Raw genomic sequence first — 17,422 nt, 5'->3', positions numbered from 1 at the left:
ATGACCGTGACGAACATTGGCGATGAGCCTAAAATAAGAGGAGTTGAGCTGGTCGATTTCACACACCCCGAAAGTCGCGAGACTGCCTATGCCGAAGATGCCACTCAAATTATCGACATAGAAATAGGTGACAAGCTGTATATAGAAAACCCAGCATTGTCTGCAGCCAGAAATCCCATCCAGGCTATATTCTTATTTTCGCGCCATGTCTAGGCAGGGTATCGTGAACGAGCTGCATAAACCTGCACGACGAAACTACAAACGACTGGCGGTGGTGACCAAAGGCGTGGATGACCTTTGGCAGGCTGACCTTGTGGAAATGAGTAGCGGCAACCTGAAAAATTTACATAAAATCAACAAAGGATACAAGTATCTTCTTACTGTTATAGATACATTTTCAAAATTTGCGTGGGCTTTGCCCCTCAAGGCTAAAACAGGTGTGTGCGTAATGGAAGCATTCAAAACTATTTTCAATGAAAGTGGCAGGCGACCTCGATTTCTTCAAACGGATAACGGAAAGGAATTTTACAACTCGATATTTCAACAGTTTGTTCAGAAACAAAATATTCAACATTACTCGACTTTCAGTCACATCAAAGCCAGCGTAGTGGAACGTTTTAACCGTACTCTCAAAACACGCATGTGGAAACGATTCACGCTTCAAGGTAACCACAAGTGGGTCAATGTGCTTCCGGAACTCGTAAACGACTATAATCACAGTTTGCATAGCACGATACGCATGAAGCCTGCCGATGTCAGCAAGTCTGATGAGGCACGACTGATCTCTACTGTTTATTGCCCCAAGTACCGGCCCACTAACAAAAAACCGAAATTCAAAATTGGAGACCAAGTAAGAATTAGTAAATTTAAGCGCATGTTTGAAAAAGGCTTTACCAAAAACTGGAGTACGGAACTTTTCACTGTTGCTCGGTTGTTACCCGGTAACCGTCACACGTATATAATAAAAGATAATCGCGACGAAATTTTGAAAGGGCGATTCTACGAGGAGGAACTCTCTAAAACAAAATACCCCAATACGTATCTTATCGAAAAAGTATTACGTAGAAAAGGTGACAAACTGTTGGTGAAATGGCTGGGACTCGAGGAAAAAAGTTGGATCGATGCAAACGAGGTGATTGTGTAACGGGTGCTTGGGATGTGGTGAGGCGACTACCAGATTTTCCCCCGGAGCGTCAGGCTAGGAAAAACGGCGAACTGTTGCCGGACAACATTCGCTGCCTTATTGTCGGACCTTCAGGGTGTGGGAAAACAACTTTACTTATTGATAATTTTCTTCTTGCTCCCGACTGGTTAGATTGGAAGAACAGGCACTTGTATGTTTTTTCCAAAAGTTTGGAGCAAGCAAAATATCAACAGCTGACAAAACTGTACGAAGGGCTGAGCATAGCTACTTTTGCCTCCGAAGTAATGCCACTAGACTGCTGCCATGAAAATTCGGTGGTGGTCTTCGACGATGTCATCCTGGAGAACCATAACGAAATTCGCAATTTTTTTACACAGGGGCGGCACAGAGGCATGGACTGCTTCTACCTTGCTCAGACTTTTTCTAAAATTCCCAAGCAGCTTCTCCGAGACAACGCTAATTTTATTTGCTTGTTTCGTCAAGACCACACCAATTTAAAACATGCTTACGATGATTATGTAGGCGGGGACATGAACTACAATCAGTTTTCCAAATTTTGCTCTTCATGCTGGAATCAAGATGATTTCGGATTCGCCACGATAGACATGACGAGGAAACCCAATGACGGAAAATACAGAAACAAAATAAACAACTTTCTAAACGTTGCGACGTTACAAGAAACGTCTTGACGTATTATAAATAACAAATGATGAAACGCAAACTCGCAGACGACAACTTGAAGCTGCGCGACTACCTGGCCAAACGCTTCAGGGGTTGGAAATCAGAGAATCGCGGAATTTACGAAGAGAAAAAGCGACAGGACCAACCTATTATTGATGCTATAAGTGGACTAGGTAAAGACATCAAAGATGTTACCGAGCAAAATAAAGATTTAATCAACGAGCTCGTGCCACTTGCTGCTCGAAATTATGCTGTGCCTACACCGATATCCAGTATTCACACTACCCCGTTCGAACTTGGAGCTGCACCTCTGAGACGTCAGGTTCTAGGCAGTACCTCTTCGGACAAGGTAGTTGAATTAGGTCCGTTGGCGAGAGATTACCTGAGCACTGGGAAATTTGAAAAGGACGAGGTGTTTGGATTGTACCCCTCTGTGGAACTTAACGAGGGTGTGGTTTGGAAAATTGGAAAGTCAAAAGTTACGTTCGAAGGTGACGACGTGAAAATTAATTTGGGCGAGAAGAACAGCTGGACTAGGTATCCTGGCACTGTGGGTCTGTGGGAACTTATCACCAAAAAGCAACCTAAAGATTACACAGACGAGGATTACCAAAGTACAGGTAGTACAGGTGGCCCGGTTCTAAATCCTCATTTGGGGCTCGAATCATCATGTGGGGCTCGCAGTGGTGCCAACTCACCCCCCGAAAATTTCACCAACTGATATTTTGAAGCCTTTCACGGTGTATGTTAACCTCACAAGCAGTGTTGCCAACTCGGCGTAGCCTTTTATGGTGTATGTTAACCTCACCAGCAGTATTTCCAACTCGGCGTAGCTTTTCACGGTGTATAATTTTTTTAGCTTTTTTTTTGTGTGTGAGTGTACATGTGTTCGGGCGAGGCGTAGCTTTTTACGGTGTATGTTAACCTCACCAGCAGTATTTCCAACTCGGCGTAGCCTTTTATGGTGTATGTTAACCTCACAAGCAGTGTTGCCAACTCGGCGTAGCCTTTCACGGTGTATAATTTTTTTAGCTTTTTTTTGTGTGTGAGTGTACATGTGTTCGGGCGAGGCGTAGCCTTTCACGGTGTATGTTAACCTCACAAGCAGTGTTGCCAACTCGCTTTACAAAAACACTCGCTGAAATGGCGCTCGCTGAAATAGCGCTCGCTAAAAATGGGCGCTCGGGGTCAGTTCTCGGAGAGAGGTTAATTTAACCTAATTTTTTTTTACCTCTGTCTTCCACATGTATGTAATGCGATTTGAGGAGAAGAGGGTGAATTAACCTTATGGCTGACAATGTTCTATAAAATAACAATTCCTATGAACTCTGTAAATTTCCGAACATATGTTGTATTCACACTTTTACATATCTTCGAGTGTACATTACAAATCTGCAAACAGATTTTGGCTATCTCGTACCGTTTAAGAGATGAACCTACTTCCGGTCGCCATTTTGGATTTCCGAGCATAGGTTGTATTCACACTTTTACTTATTTTCAAGTGTACATTACAAATCTGCAAACAGATTTTGGCTATCTCGTACCGTTTAAGAGATAAACCTACTTCCGGTCGCCATTTTGGATTTCCGAGCATAGGTTGTATTCATACTTTTACTTATTTTCGAGTGTACATTACAAATCTGCAAACAGATTTTGGCTATCTCGTACCGTTTAAGAGATGAACCTACTTCCGGTCGCCATTTTGGATTTCCGAGCATAGGTTGTATTCACACTTTTACTTATTTTCAAGTGTACATTACAAATCTGCAAACAGATTTTGGCTATCTCGTACCGTTTAAGAGATGAACCTACTTCCGGTCGCCATTTTGGATTTCCGAGCATAGGTTGTATTCACACTTTTACTTATCTTCGAGTGTACATTACAAATCTGCAAACAGATTTTGGCTATCTCGTACCGTTTAAGAGATGAACCTACTTCCGGTCGCCATTTTGGATTTCCGAGCATAGGTTGTATTCACACTTTTACTTATCTTCGAGTGTACATTACAAATCTGCAAACAGATTTTGGCTATCTCGTACCGTTTAAGAGATATTCCAAAATTATATATATATTTGATAAGCGACAACAACAGAGCCATCTCTGTACAAATGTTGGAACTCGATGAATGCTTGAGTGGGACAAGTTATTTTTTTTCAGTACGTCAACATTTTTAATTTTTTTTGCCAGTGAATGGGTTAGGTGACTTGCAACGACGAAGGCCTTCTAGCAATACGAACTTAGCTTATGCCGGCGTAATTCGCTAAAATATCTTTAAATTTGCATATTTCTCATACCGCCGTATCTTGTTCTATTAGACCTCTTCAAGAAAATCGCCAATTAGTGAAAACTAATTGAGCACAACAGCAAAAGAGGTGCTAATAGGGCAAGCATACAATAATATGGGGATATGTGAATTGTCGGTTTCTTCGATTCAGATAAATGGATCGAATTGAAACTGGGATATTTTGCATTTTTTTTATATGATAGCTAAAATAACAGAGATTTTGATTGGCTAATAATTTATACGTGGTGTTTTCTGATTGGTTTAAGTAAGCAAAATTTCTATTGGCTGTCTAAAGCCGGAGCACAGCGCTGATTTCTCACCTTTGCTGGATTGGCAGAGGAACCCACATGGCTGGGGATAGAACCTGAACGGGCTCCACCAAAGTATAGGAGACTAGAAGCATATAATTTGGCGGAAAAACCTAAGTAAGGTCATAGAGAATATTTCAAAAAAAGATTTTTTTTTAAAAAAAAAGTTAACAATTATATTTTGCATTGCACAGCATTGGATATTAAATAACATACCCCCAAAAAATCTCTGCATTATGCGTTCTGTAAAAAATTGCCCTACGTGCCAAACTGCTGTGTCAAGTAAACATTTTCAAAGGCACTGTCGTACTTGTGTGCCGGGAAAACAAATATGTGCGACCAAACTGTGCTCTAAGTGTGGAAAAAATATTTCTATTCCCAACTTCAAGCGACACCAGCTTACTTGCAAGAGCACTGGAACATCTCTACCGCAACCTTCCAAGCGAAAGGTAGAAGTAACCTCTCTCGATGCATCGCCACCTGCCAAACGCGTCAAGCTGGCGAAGAAAGCAGACCGGTTTGCGTTTGAGCATTTATTAGAAGACTTTGACATAACATCAGACAGCTTCTGCGATGTGCGTAGTTTTCTGGGGAGCGAGCGAGCTAAGATAATATCCATCCTCAACGATGCATTGGCCACACACTCCACTAAATTCTATGCTGTGCTATGCTGCAAGTATAAGAAACCGTCTGATAAAATATATAAATTCTTCCATGCCACAAAAGCAAAAACACTGCATCAGGCAGATGTCACTGACCTCGACAGCATCTACGACAAGTTTGTCGAGGAGCTTGTGGCAAAGCACGAGGAGCATCAGGCTGAAGGCTCGGGCGGTTCGCTGTGTGGCGACCCCCACAAACTTTGTTTGAAACTTAACAAATTCCTGCCACTGGCAGGGTCTAGCTATATTGCCCTGCCACCCGAGGTTAAAGCAAAAAAAGCTATTCTCAATATTCAGAACAAAGACACCAAATGCTTCCTCTGGTCGGTGCTGGCAGCATTGCACCCTATACCTTGGGAAAAGAGTCCACGCCGTGTTGCACACTACAAGCAGTATGAGTTGGAACTGGAGGATGCAATGGCGGGGATTGCCTACCCTGTAGAAGTCTCGCATATTCGCAAGTTTGAGGTTCGTGCTCGTGACTTGTTGGGCCTGCAATTAGCCATCAATGTTTACGGTCTCGAGAACAAACATGAGGTCTACCCCATCCGCGTGAGCAACGTGAGCAACAACAACGAGGCACGAGAAATCAACCTCCTGCTCATCAAGGACGAAACCCATCACCATTACACCCTCATTCGCTCGCTCTCTCGGCTTGTTTCGAGCCAACGGAGCAGTGATAGTCACCACGTCGAGGTGTGTCGCAGGTGCTTGTCTACATTTCGCAATCGAGAACAGCAGGATTACCGGCGCATCAGAGGTCCCAACATTGCTGCTGAGAAGCTAGCTCGCCACATGCTCTACTGTGGTACCAACAAGCCTGCACGAACTATCCTGCCCGAACCTGGTGCAGTAGAGTGCTTTCGCATGCACAGTGCTATGGTGAAGCATCCTGCTTTTATTGTAGCAGACTTCGAGGCCTTTCTTCAACCTCTGTCTAACTGCGAGCCCAACCCCGAAACATCCTCTACCATTCCTTTCCAAATCCACGAGGCCTCGAGTTACTCCTATGTTGTGGTGTGGCGAGACCAACATATTGCCTCCGAGCCCTATGTGTATCGCGGTCCCGACCCGGTCAAACACTTCCTGGAGAGAATGCAACAGGAAGCCATCAAGATAGGGAAGGTGCTGTTGGCCCCCAAGCCCATGCTGCCTCTGTCTCCCAAAGACAAGCATCAGCACGAAATAGCTCTAAATTGTCCTGTTTGCAACTCGGTCTTCACTGACGATAACAAAAAGGTCCACCACCATGACCATTATGGGACCGGAAGCTACATTGGCCCGTGGTGCAACAGATGTAACTCAAGAGCCAGGGACCCGCGCTTCATACCGGTCTTTTTTCACAATGGCTCGGGATATGATTTTCATCACTTGGTCACACATCTAGGGTACGACAATGCAAGAATCAATGTCCTGGCACAAAACGAGGAGCGTTATATTAGCGTCAGCAAGTGGGTGCCGATCCCCGGCGACTCAAAAAACAGGAGCATCGAGCTTCGGTTCCTCGACTCTCTGAGGTTCCTCCAGGCAAGCCTGGATGCTCTTGCTGGGAAGCTCAGAGACGACCAACTAGCCATTACCACATCAAGTTTCCCGAACTTAGATGTCGCACTCATCAGACGTAAAGGGGTCTACCCCTACGAATACGTCACCGACCCTTCCAAGTTCGAAGAAGAGTTGCTGCCTCCCCAGGATAAATTCTACAGCCAGCTGAGAGGTTCAGGTATTACCGACGAGGAGTACAAGCATGCTCAGTCTATGTGGGTCAAGTTGGGTTGCCGAACTTTTGGTGATTACCACGATGCATACCTGAAGCTTGATGTGACGCTTCTTGCCGATGTGTTCCAGGCGTTTCGGGCGACTGCGATAAACATTTACAACCTGGACCCTGTATATTTTTACAGCCTTCCTGGACTGGCATGGTCGGCCATGCTCCTGCTGACTAAAATTAAACTTTCCCTTATCTCCGATATTGATATCATGCTTTTCATCGAGAGAGCTATCCGGGGCGGCATGGTCCAAGTGTCGCAACGCTTCGCACACGCCAACAATCAGCACATGGCCACTGGTTACGACCGCTCCCAACCATCAAGCTACATCATGTACACTGATGTGAATAATCTTTACGGGCACTCCATGATGCAGCCACTCCCAACAGGACAGTTTGAGTGGGTTGATCCTTTATACCACGACATCGAAAAAGAGTGCGACGAGTTTGGGTTTTTTGCCGAGGTGGACCTTGACTTCCCCGAGAAGCTGCAGGATACATTCTGTGACCTTTCGCCTGCTCCGGAATTCAAGTGTCCACCTGGCTCAGATCAACCAAAGCTCGTCATGGACTTGGAGCCCAAAAAGCGTTATGTGCTACACTACCGGAACCTCCAGTGGTTAATGCAGCAAGGGGTCTCGGTCAAAGCAGTTCACCGCGTGCTCTTGTTCAGGCAGTCTCCATGGTTGAAGCCGTACATCGAACTGAACACCGAACATCGCACTGCTGCCACTTCGGAACTTGATCGCGATTTTTTCAAATTAATGAACAATGCGGTATTTGGGAAGACCATGGAGAATGTGCGAAATCGCGTTGATGTGAGGTTGGTGACGAAGAAAACACAGTGTCGTCGACTTGTTGCAAGCTCGCTGTTCAGATCTCGAACAATTTACAACGAACAGATGTCTCTGATTCACATGAACCGGGGCGAGGTGCTACTCAACAAGCCCATCTATGTGGGAGCTGCAGTTTTGGATCTGAGCAAGTTGTGCATGTTCGAGACATATTACGACATACTACGTGCACACTACAACCACAATATCTCACTCCTCTACACAGACACAGACAGCTTGGTGTACCATGTTCGCACGGCCGATGCGTATGGTGATATAGCCAAAGTTCCAGCTCTTGTCAAGCTCTTCGACACATCGGGCTATCCCCAGCCAAACCGGTATGGAATTCTGCCCCGAAACAAAAAAATACCCGGCAAACTCAAGGACGAGAAAGACGGGGATGTGATTGTGGACTTTGCTGGACTTCGTGCCAAAGCCTATGCGATCCGGGCTGAGGGTTCTGTAACAAAAAAGGCAAAGGGTGTAAGCAGGCAAGTGGTTCGGGAGCACCTCAAGTTTGAGGATTACCTCGAGTGCCTCAGAACAAAATCGCCCATTCTACAAAAAGAGCATCGTATCCAAAGCGTCGATCATGTGCTTACAACTAATATTGTCAGGAAAGTTGCTCTGGATGCACACGACGACAAGAGGTGTATTCTTGAATGTGGGGTCCATACACTTCCGTGGGGCCACTATCGCCTCCAAACTAGTAAGGCCTGCCCAGAGTGCAACAAAAAGTAATAGGCAATGCAAAATAAAAAAAAAAATCAATTTTAATTTACTTCAACTTCCTCGATTACATGCATGGCACAGCAAAATTAAACTTCTGGGAAACTGCTTATTGTAGTTGTGTGCTATTTTTTTAATTTTTTTTTTTGTATCTAAAACTGTTCAGTTACTCTTTCATTCTTGACGTCATACACAAATGTTTTCTCTGCAATAAGAATGACACTGCACAGAGTATCTGCAGGCAAGGCGTCGTGGAACTCGCATACAATCTTGATGTTGGTACGATCGTTAACAACCACCTGTTTTCTTTTAGATGTGTTGATGACAAACATGGGTCTGCGAGCTATGAACTCGTCGGGGTTGTAGTACACGTCCACATTGCCGGAGGTCACTCTCTTGTAAGCTGTGTACGCCTCGTAAAGTTTCAGGTAATCATCGTTTGTAATGTTTAAGTTATAATTCTCGCGTGGAAAAACTTCATTCCTTCCATTTTTGAGGTAAACATTCTTAATTTTGCAATTATCGAACTGGCTAGAATCTTTCTCTTGGTTATTATCTTTCCCCGTCTGGAAGAGCACGACGGTAAACTCTGGCATATCGTACCGGATGCTGTTGAACTGCGTAGTAACATCAAATTCAAAATGGCTGCCAGAAGCAGGTTTCTGCACGCACTGGTAGCCGTAAAATTGGATGGGTACTTGGGGGTTCTTCAAAATATCGGCTTTGTACTTGAGACCGTAGTTAGATTCGTATTCTACCACAGGCATGCGCAGCTCCATGAACTGGATGACGCACTTGGCTGCGTCGGGTAGTGTGTTGGCAAGTGCTGCACCGTCTGCACCCAAGGTGCTGTAACGCATCAGCACATCGTTGTCATTGGCGCTTCTGCGAAAAGTGACGCGCAAGCCACCCTTCCACATAATCTCCGTGTAGTCGGAGAAGAAGCCTGGAAGCAAGCGCATGGGAAACAGTACTGTGTGGCTTCGAGTTTTGATTTTTGTATCTGCTTCGAATCCCCCTGCCTGGTAATATGCCGCATCGCTCTTGGAGAGTTTCAGTGTTCCCACAGCTGTAGAAGTAATCCCGGGGTAGTCAACCCTATCGATGACGGTGCCATGCTTTCTAACTTCCACTTGCGAGAACAGATGCGGCACAAAATTGTCCACGAGTTTTAAATTTGCATTGGCGTTAAATGCTTCCCCGTTGTCTCTCTTCACCACATCAAACTTGATATACAAATCAGCTCTGTGAGGGTGAATAAACCCATCCCCGACGTCCACATCGTATTCGATCTCCCTGTTCGGTTCGTTCAAATTGGCGAACGTGCGACGATTGGGTGGGAAGGACTGCAACTCGTAACTTTCGATTTGCTCCATGATTGTTATTTATTATACGTTAATCTCCACGACGGCGGTGGTAGTAGCTCCGGCAAAATTCACCACCTCATTTTTTTCGTTTGTCACTGCCAATTCTATGTTGTCTATGCGATTACGAGATATAGGGAAGTATATCGGTGGTGAGGGTGTGTAGATAATCGGTTCCATGAATTCAGAGTTTGGTTTGAACGTAGCGATGATACCTGTCTGCTTGTGGCTGCCTGGGATGCCATCCGAGGATTTGGTGATCATGCCTTCTGCCACGTTGCAATGTATGTTCAGAGTCTCGATGGCTAGAAATTTAGGAATGTTGGCACCGATGTGCTTGATGCCAGGTTCGAGCTTTGTGTTGTTCTCAAATCCCAGAAGCTCTCCAACAGTGCCTAGGTCTACTGTTTCCGTAGCAGACACAATTTCAACTCTGTGAGTTACAGAATTTTGAGATAGCAGTACATTTCTTGGCAATTGGGCTTGCAAGGTAGACAGATTGTACTGTCCTGGCATGATAACTATTTTTTCATTTCCAACAGTAATTTTGTTATTGTGCTCCGTGACATTGGGTATTAGGTACATGCTGTAGAATGCACGAAGAGCAATAGATTTAGGATAGATGATGTCGTCATGCAACGCGAGTTTCAAGACCGAAGTCTCGCTGGTGAGATGGAACACTCCCATGGTGTTTTAGGTACCACAATGCTTTCTGAAAATGCTCCACTGAGGGGTTATTTATTTTAGACATGTATGCGAGAACGAAAAGGCATAGGTGGCCGCAGTTAACATCGGTGAAACCCTGGATGCGTTTGTCATTGTAGTAGAGGTTGGCAACACTGAGATACTTCACCAACCTGGCAGGCGGTGTGCCACCGAACGAATCGAAAACAAATGCATTGTTATCGTTAATTTTGAGGTAGCATATCCAATGTGTACCAGGATTTTTGTAACTGTCCAGGTTGACCACGCCATACTCCTTTTTCTTCACAGCAGAGGGTAGAGAATCGGACATGAAAACACCCCTGAAGTTCCTTATTCCCAACGGTTCGATCAGAGATTCAATATCGAAGTTGGACAGGGCTTTTTCTTTTTTTTATATTTCTTCAAAGCATCGAGGTTGCTTTTTTGCTTTTTGGTCACACCTTTCCCCTTTTTCTCCATAGCCAGGTTGTGACGTTTCTGTTCTTCCAGCTCGGCCTTGTTCTTTTTTGCATCGATGACGGTTTTGGCAATGGCGGCGCTACCGCCGGCCAAACTTCCAACAGCCCCCAATGCTGCCAGGATGGCCGGAATGCTGAATATGAAACCTCCAATCTTCTGCTGCTTCCGCGAATGCTGCAACTTTTTCAATTGTGGAGTGCTGAGCAGCAATTTTATTCCGTGTCCTTTAGACAAGCATGAACGTTTCTTCTCGCGTTGTTTCTTGGTGAGTAACCCATCGAGGGCACCCAGCGTTTTCAGATTCGAATATGGTATCTGGTACACGACGCCCTTGGGCTTCATGATGTAATTTTTTTTTTACGGTATGTTATTTTATATATGTTCAGAGATTTTTTGTTTTCCCTCCCGTGTAATTTTTTTTACGGTATGTTATTTATATATACTTTGCAGCTATTAAACAAATTCTATTATGTGCTTTGTTTTCTTACCAAGAAGTTCTTTTGTCCCCTTGTACACGATTCGAGTTTTACTCTCGATTAAAATAGATAGCTTCTCGTCGGATAACATGCTAGCGTATCGATCTGGTAAAAATAGACTGTATTGTCCGTTGAGCAACAGACGTACTTTGGGACCATACTGGGTTGCAACAATTGAACCGGAAGTTATTGCGTAAGGTTTGTCCACTTCCAATTCCTGAATTTTTACATACTCGACTGACAAATTTAGCATTTGTTTTAATGCCTGGACGTCACTAATTTTTTCACTCATATCGAAGAAATATTTTTTTTTGGTCTCGTAGATTTTTTACAGTGTGTTATTTATAGAAAAAAGTTTCGGCATTGCCTAATGCGATGAGGTGATCGATGATCCTACTGGTTTCAGCATTTGAAGCATACCAGTCGTCTGTATATCGTCTCCTCCCCTGTCTCCACTCGTGAAGTTCGTCCATCTTATCAGCCAATTTTTCATCAGCAGCCCGAAAAAGAGCATAGGGAGAAGAAGAAGATTTTACATCGCTTATTTTTCTCAGATGATCCAGAAGTAGCATTTCACAGGGCAAGCGAAATTGTGGTGTTATTTTAACTAAATCAATAAGCTTTTTAACATCCTCGTGACTATCGTCGAAAGTAAATGTAAATATTTTGTATAACACTTCTGTTGGTAAGTCTGTTATATGCGTAGACATTTTTTACTGTATGTTATTTAATTACAGCCCCCACCCCAATTTTCGTTTTGTATTCATGGCAATGGTCGTGCCCAATGCTGCAACCCGTTCACCCAGCGAGGCGTCTCTGCTGACGAGTCTCCCGAACGCGGCATGCTCCAATTTTTTATCAGCATCGTGACGCGCATCTAAATTCGTATATGTGTTGTAAGCAATGTCGTGATCCTTGCATGCAGCATCCAGCAGATTTACCCCCTTGTCTCCTCTCTCCAGTCGCCGTTCCAGTTTAGTACCCGGTCCGCAGTATTGGTAACCTGGTAGGTGCATCTCGAAGGGTAGCTTGTTGATGATGTCGTTCACGAGACCTCGACCCTCGGCCACATTCCAGAATTTTGGTGGCAGGGTGTTGATGATTTTGATAAGGTAACCTATACCTTTGTTGTCGTTGACAATAAAGTTGCTAAGCTTGGTGCTAATCATGTCCATGATGCCCACCTTCTCGTTGTGGAAGTTGCGATTGCCTGCATTTTCTTCGCCTGCGATAACCAGCAATCGATCTACAAGCTTCCTTACGTCGTCTACCCAAACAAACTCTTTAGGTAGGGTATTGTAGAGTTTGACACCGCTGCCAGTCTTGAGCTGGTTCCATATTGGCTTGATGAGGTTCCTGTATTTTTCTCCACTGCTTGATTTTACGCGATTCTGTGTTGCATCGTTGTTTTGTCGCTGAAGGCGTCTAGTTAATATTGGGCTACGTTTAAATTTGGGGGTTGAACTTGCAGTTGGACCGCTGACATCTAAATTAAAACTGGTAGTCCCTCGTGCTATATCTACTAACTGATCTAATGTTTCATCGAGTTCATCAGCAAGGTGAAAATTCCCATCCGGTTAAAAACCTTTAAGCCCTATGTATTTTCAAAAAATGAAATATGGCAAGGACATACTAAAAACTAAACAAGTGAGCAAAATTTTGGGGTGGGTTTAAATTTAAAACTGATTAACAATTTTCCATCTCATTTCCAAAAAAAATGGATGAAAGCCCTAAACATCCCATTCACAAATCAAAACGGAGATAAAGGGAAAATTACAAAGCTAACAATTAACTGCAACTCTTTTCATTTCCGAACAAAAAATGAAAAGGCCTCAAGCACTCCACTACGTATCAAACTATTTTCTCATCGCTTTTCTGAAGAAATGAATGAGAAGCCCCAGCATCCACCACGTGTCAATTTTTGGGGTGGGGTTAAATTTTAAACTGGTTAACAAACTCTTTTCATTTCTGAAAAAATGAAAAGGCCCGCGTATCTCCACCACGTGTCATTCTAAAGAATGATGGGATCTGAACCTGTCATTGTGCAATTAATTGCTGGGTGATGTAAGCTATTCATCATTCATCCTCTGATGAGAGCACTCGTCATTGGCATGACGAGTTAACGCTTGGCAATGCGAAAGGTTCCTAATAAAATTAAGGAACTAAACTGCAGAAAATACAATGGTCACTCGTTGGGTTTTGTGAACCTTTGAACCTGAATCATGGCTGGGTGTTAGGATAGTTACCTGTCTATCTGATGAATTAGGATGAATAGAATATACGAAGTCCTCTGTTGGCTTCTCAATTTGTTGACCAGAGCGTCTTCTTACTTCTGCCCTACTGCTCTTCTAACCACTTCTCCCTTCTCAACTCCGATCCAAAAGTCAGTCCCCTCTCAGCTTGTCTCACCTCTATATCACTAGGCCATCGAGCTCTTCCTCCATGCCGAATCGTGTTTTTAATTGCCACTATGCAAACCGCCGACTCCCTAGGCAGAAGAAACTACCTGTTTCCTGAATAGCTCAGGAGGTTTGCATAGCACAACACTGTGCATTGTTTACATGCCTCAGAGTCTGAGATAACTGAGAAAAACAAGTGAATGCCCTGGTCAACGTGAAGCATTCAGAGAGGCTTTATAAAATAAACATATAATCTTAGGGATTGATACGATACTGAAGGGAATCTTAATTTTATATGATGCATTAAATGGCAATTTGAAAATAAATTTTGAAAACAAATGAGAAAAGAAATTCAAATAAGATACCATAACATAATTACAAAATCGGCTCTTCTATATAATAGCAAATGTTGAACTCTTCGTCAAGATGATAAACCTGAAATAAATTTTTCACAAAAGTGTAGCAAACTTCCCATACAAAATAGAAATGAACAAATCCAAAATAAATCGATGGTCGCAGCAATAGTGGAATAAATTCAAAATTATCAGTTAAAATACGTACAATTAACATGTTCTAAGAATCTCAGATAGCCGTTTGCCTCGAAAATTATTAAATTACAGACCAAAAGGTAAAATAAACTTCGTATGATCACATCGACGATAGAAATATCAATCTTGGTTGTCGCAGAACGGGTTTGCTTACCCAGACCTTCAAGAGGAGGAGAAGAAGAATATTGATGAATAAAATACTGTTTTTAAATCACCTAGGTGAAAAACCATAAAACTGCTAAGTATTTTTATCAACGTTTTAGGGTTTGCTTAGTTGATGTATTAACACAGTGAGTGAACGAAGTGTTGTTATCGGGGAGAATTGGTCTGTCTCGTCGAAGAAGACCAATTAGACGAAATTAATACAGAAAGTTCAGCACCTACATTAGTCACCGACATTAGACCCATTAGTATTTTGTATTGTGATTTAGAATTAATCAGTAGATGTACCGGACTTTAGTAAATATATGGACTAGGCCGTGGCGGAGTGGTTAGTGAGTGTAGTGAGTGTCCATTCATCAATTTCATCACAAAATAATTCATGCCTATCTCCGAAATTAGCCATAAGTGGCAGAAAAGCGAAGTAAAAGAAACCAAATCAATCAATCAATCAATTAGTAAATATTTGGAGAAACTTTTTGGTAATACTCAATTTACCTGCAATACTAAACATAGCGTACATTCATTTCTTCAAACTGTGCAAGATGTATTTATTACGCACGAGAATAGCTTAGCTTCAGAAGCACTTCCATCTCTGGACTATTCACAAGTATGTGACAGAGCGAGTGATGAACTACCTCAAGTTGTAACAGACCAGAAACGTTGGCCTTGCAACATGGGTCAACTTGAAGCCAAAATTTCGAAGCCAGGGGGTGGTATCATGGCGGCGAGCATGCCTCATATTTCCATTTCTAACAACTATTTTGAAGATTGTAAGTCATTGCGCCACACAAGATTGCAATTTTCAAGTTTACTAAGAAGGATATAACTTTACATATTCATCTCAACAAGTGAGTACAAATAATTTCTTCATAAAAGTACAGCGCCTTGAATAACGTAGTGCGGAAAACGGCACAGTTCTGTGCGCTCTGGCTGGTTCCACTCGAAAATGATCCGCAAGAGGCGCTGGTGTTGAACCCGGTGCTTGGTATTCGTCTGCTTATAATGGAAGTAAATGGAGTTTTCGCTGCAACGTCTGATTCTTTTACATGAAGCATTTCTATGAATGTGATAATTGCTATGATATTTGGTACAGTGGTCGCGAAGATATTAACGAACATTCTAGACAGTCGACCACGTCCTGTTATCGTCATACTTTCGTTAATAATACGGGAGAAAAAATACGCGTGGAATGCACTTGGCAACTAAATTTTTGTGTATGAATTAGGTTCATTATTATTATCATGATCATCATTTCTTTTAAAGATATACACACTGAAGCATTTGTATTTTGGATATTTACTGTCTCTTTTCTTCCGCTTTAAACTAATCGCGGCGATGATGATAATGATGATTCCATGAAACGACAAGGGGAACCCCACAAAACTTTCTTAATGCCATCGACATGAGTGTAAGGAAACTTTGAAACCAATGGGACAAGCGACACGGGATGTTCACACTGTCACACTAGTGACACACACTTCCAGACTGTAAAATAGCATTCATTGCTCATGAGGCTCCAAACAGCAAACGACACGTTCATATGGCGTATTCGCGTGCTACTTGTTACTTCGGTCGGAAATCTCTTTAAAGGAAGGGTACTCAGACCGAAGCGACGCGCTACAGGGGGAGTTTCCAACTAAGTGACAAGCGACATGGTGCCTTCAGTCTATTGGCAAGCGTTCGCTGCTAATTGTGCGAACAACAGATAGGCGACACGAAAAATCGCACATTACAACAACAGATCTAGGCGACACGATAAGCCACACGTGTCGCTTGTGCGTCGCTCAAACTGGGCCATTTCCTCAATTGCTTGCAACATGTTGCCGTGGTTTGTTGTTCGCGCATGCGTGATGCAATGAGTTTCTTGCTTTAGGGAGATTGCGCACCAAAGCGACAAGCGGCACGCGACACTTATCGTTTGAGGATTTCACCAACCGAACGCTGGCCTGTGCTTCCCGTCATGCCGCTACGATGTGAAATGTTGCTCTTGATTGGTTCGTTTCCTAGCAACATGTGTCGCTTCGGTATGAAAGTTGCCTTGGACCGAAGGAGTCGTGTCGCTTTGGTGTTAAATCCTCGTATCGTTTGTCGCGTGTCGCTTTGGTGTAAAATCTCCTTGAGGAAACGGTGCAGTCACAGCTTGTGTCCCTACGGTTCGAAAGGCTGCATTGATTTCCGACTGCTCGCTTCCAAGCGACACTTGTGGTTTGTCGCCTCGGTATGAAATATCTTTCAGGATACTATTTATATTCTAATAACATGGAAAAATAAAACTCTAGTACACAATCCAACACTTGACGTCCGGAATCACTTTGCGATGTTTCTTCTTGTGTTACGCATGATATTTATTTATTAATTTTATTTTACTTTTCTTTCCAAATTAATGTCATTTCGTGACTGCAAATCACTCCACAAATATAACTGTTTCCATCAATTCACGTACCGCCTTTCAAGACAAACAAATCTACACAATATATTCCAAAAACTAACAAAGCCGCATTACTTTCATAACAAAATTAGCACCGACATTGATCGCACTGCCATCTATGTTTCTCATCCGTCTGGGGAACCAGTTTCTTGGGACGTTTTCCACACTTCGTTATTCAAGGCGCTGTAATAAAAGTGAAAACAATAATACGCATATTTCACCCCTTCCTATACCGACGAAACAAGTGTAACTGTACTTCATGATTCTGATCCTAATTGTGCAAGTGAATGTTCATGCTGCTACACGAGTGTAATACATATAATAGCGAATGATATGAGGACAAATAATATTTAAACTGAATCGAGAGAAAAGACTTCTACATTCAGTACAATATAAATATATCTGGTTACAGAAATTCCCAAATAGATAAACAATGTATTATACGGTAGCTACACTTAATTCTTCGTAGCT

The sequence above is a fragment of the Lepisma saccharinum genome, chromosome 29 (genome assembly GCF_977018435.1).
Source record: "Lepisma saccharinum chromosome 29, izLepSacc3.1, whole genome shotgun sequence".
In the NCBI taxonomy this organism is placed as follows: domain Eukaryota; kingdom Metazoa; phylum Arthropoda; class Insecta; order Zygentoma; family Lepismatidae; genus Lepisma; species Lepisma saccharinum.
This window is presented reverse-complemented; position numbering follows the sequence as displayed.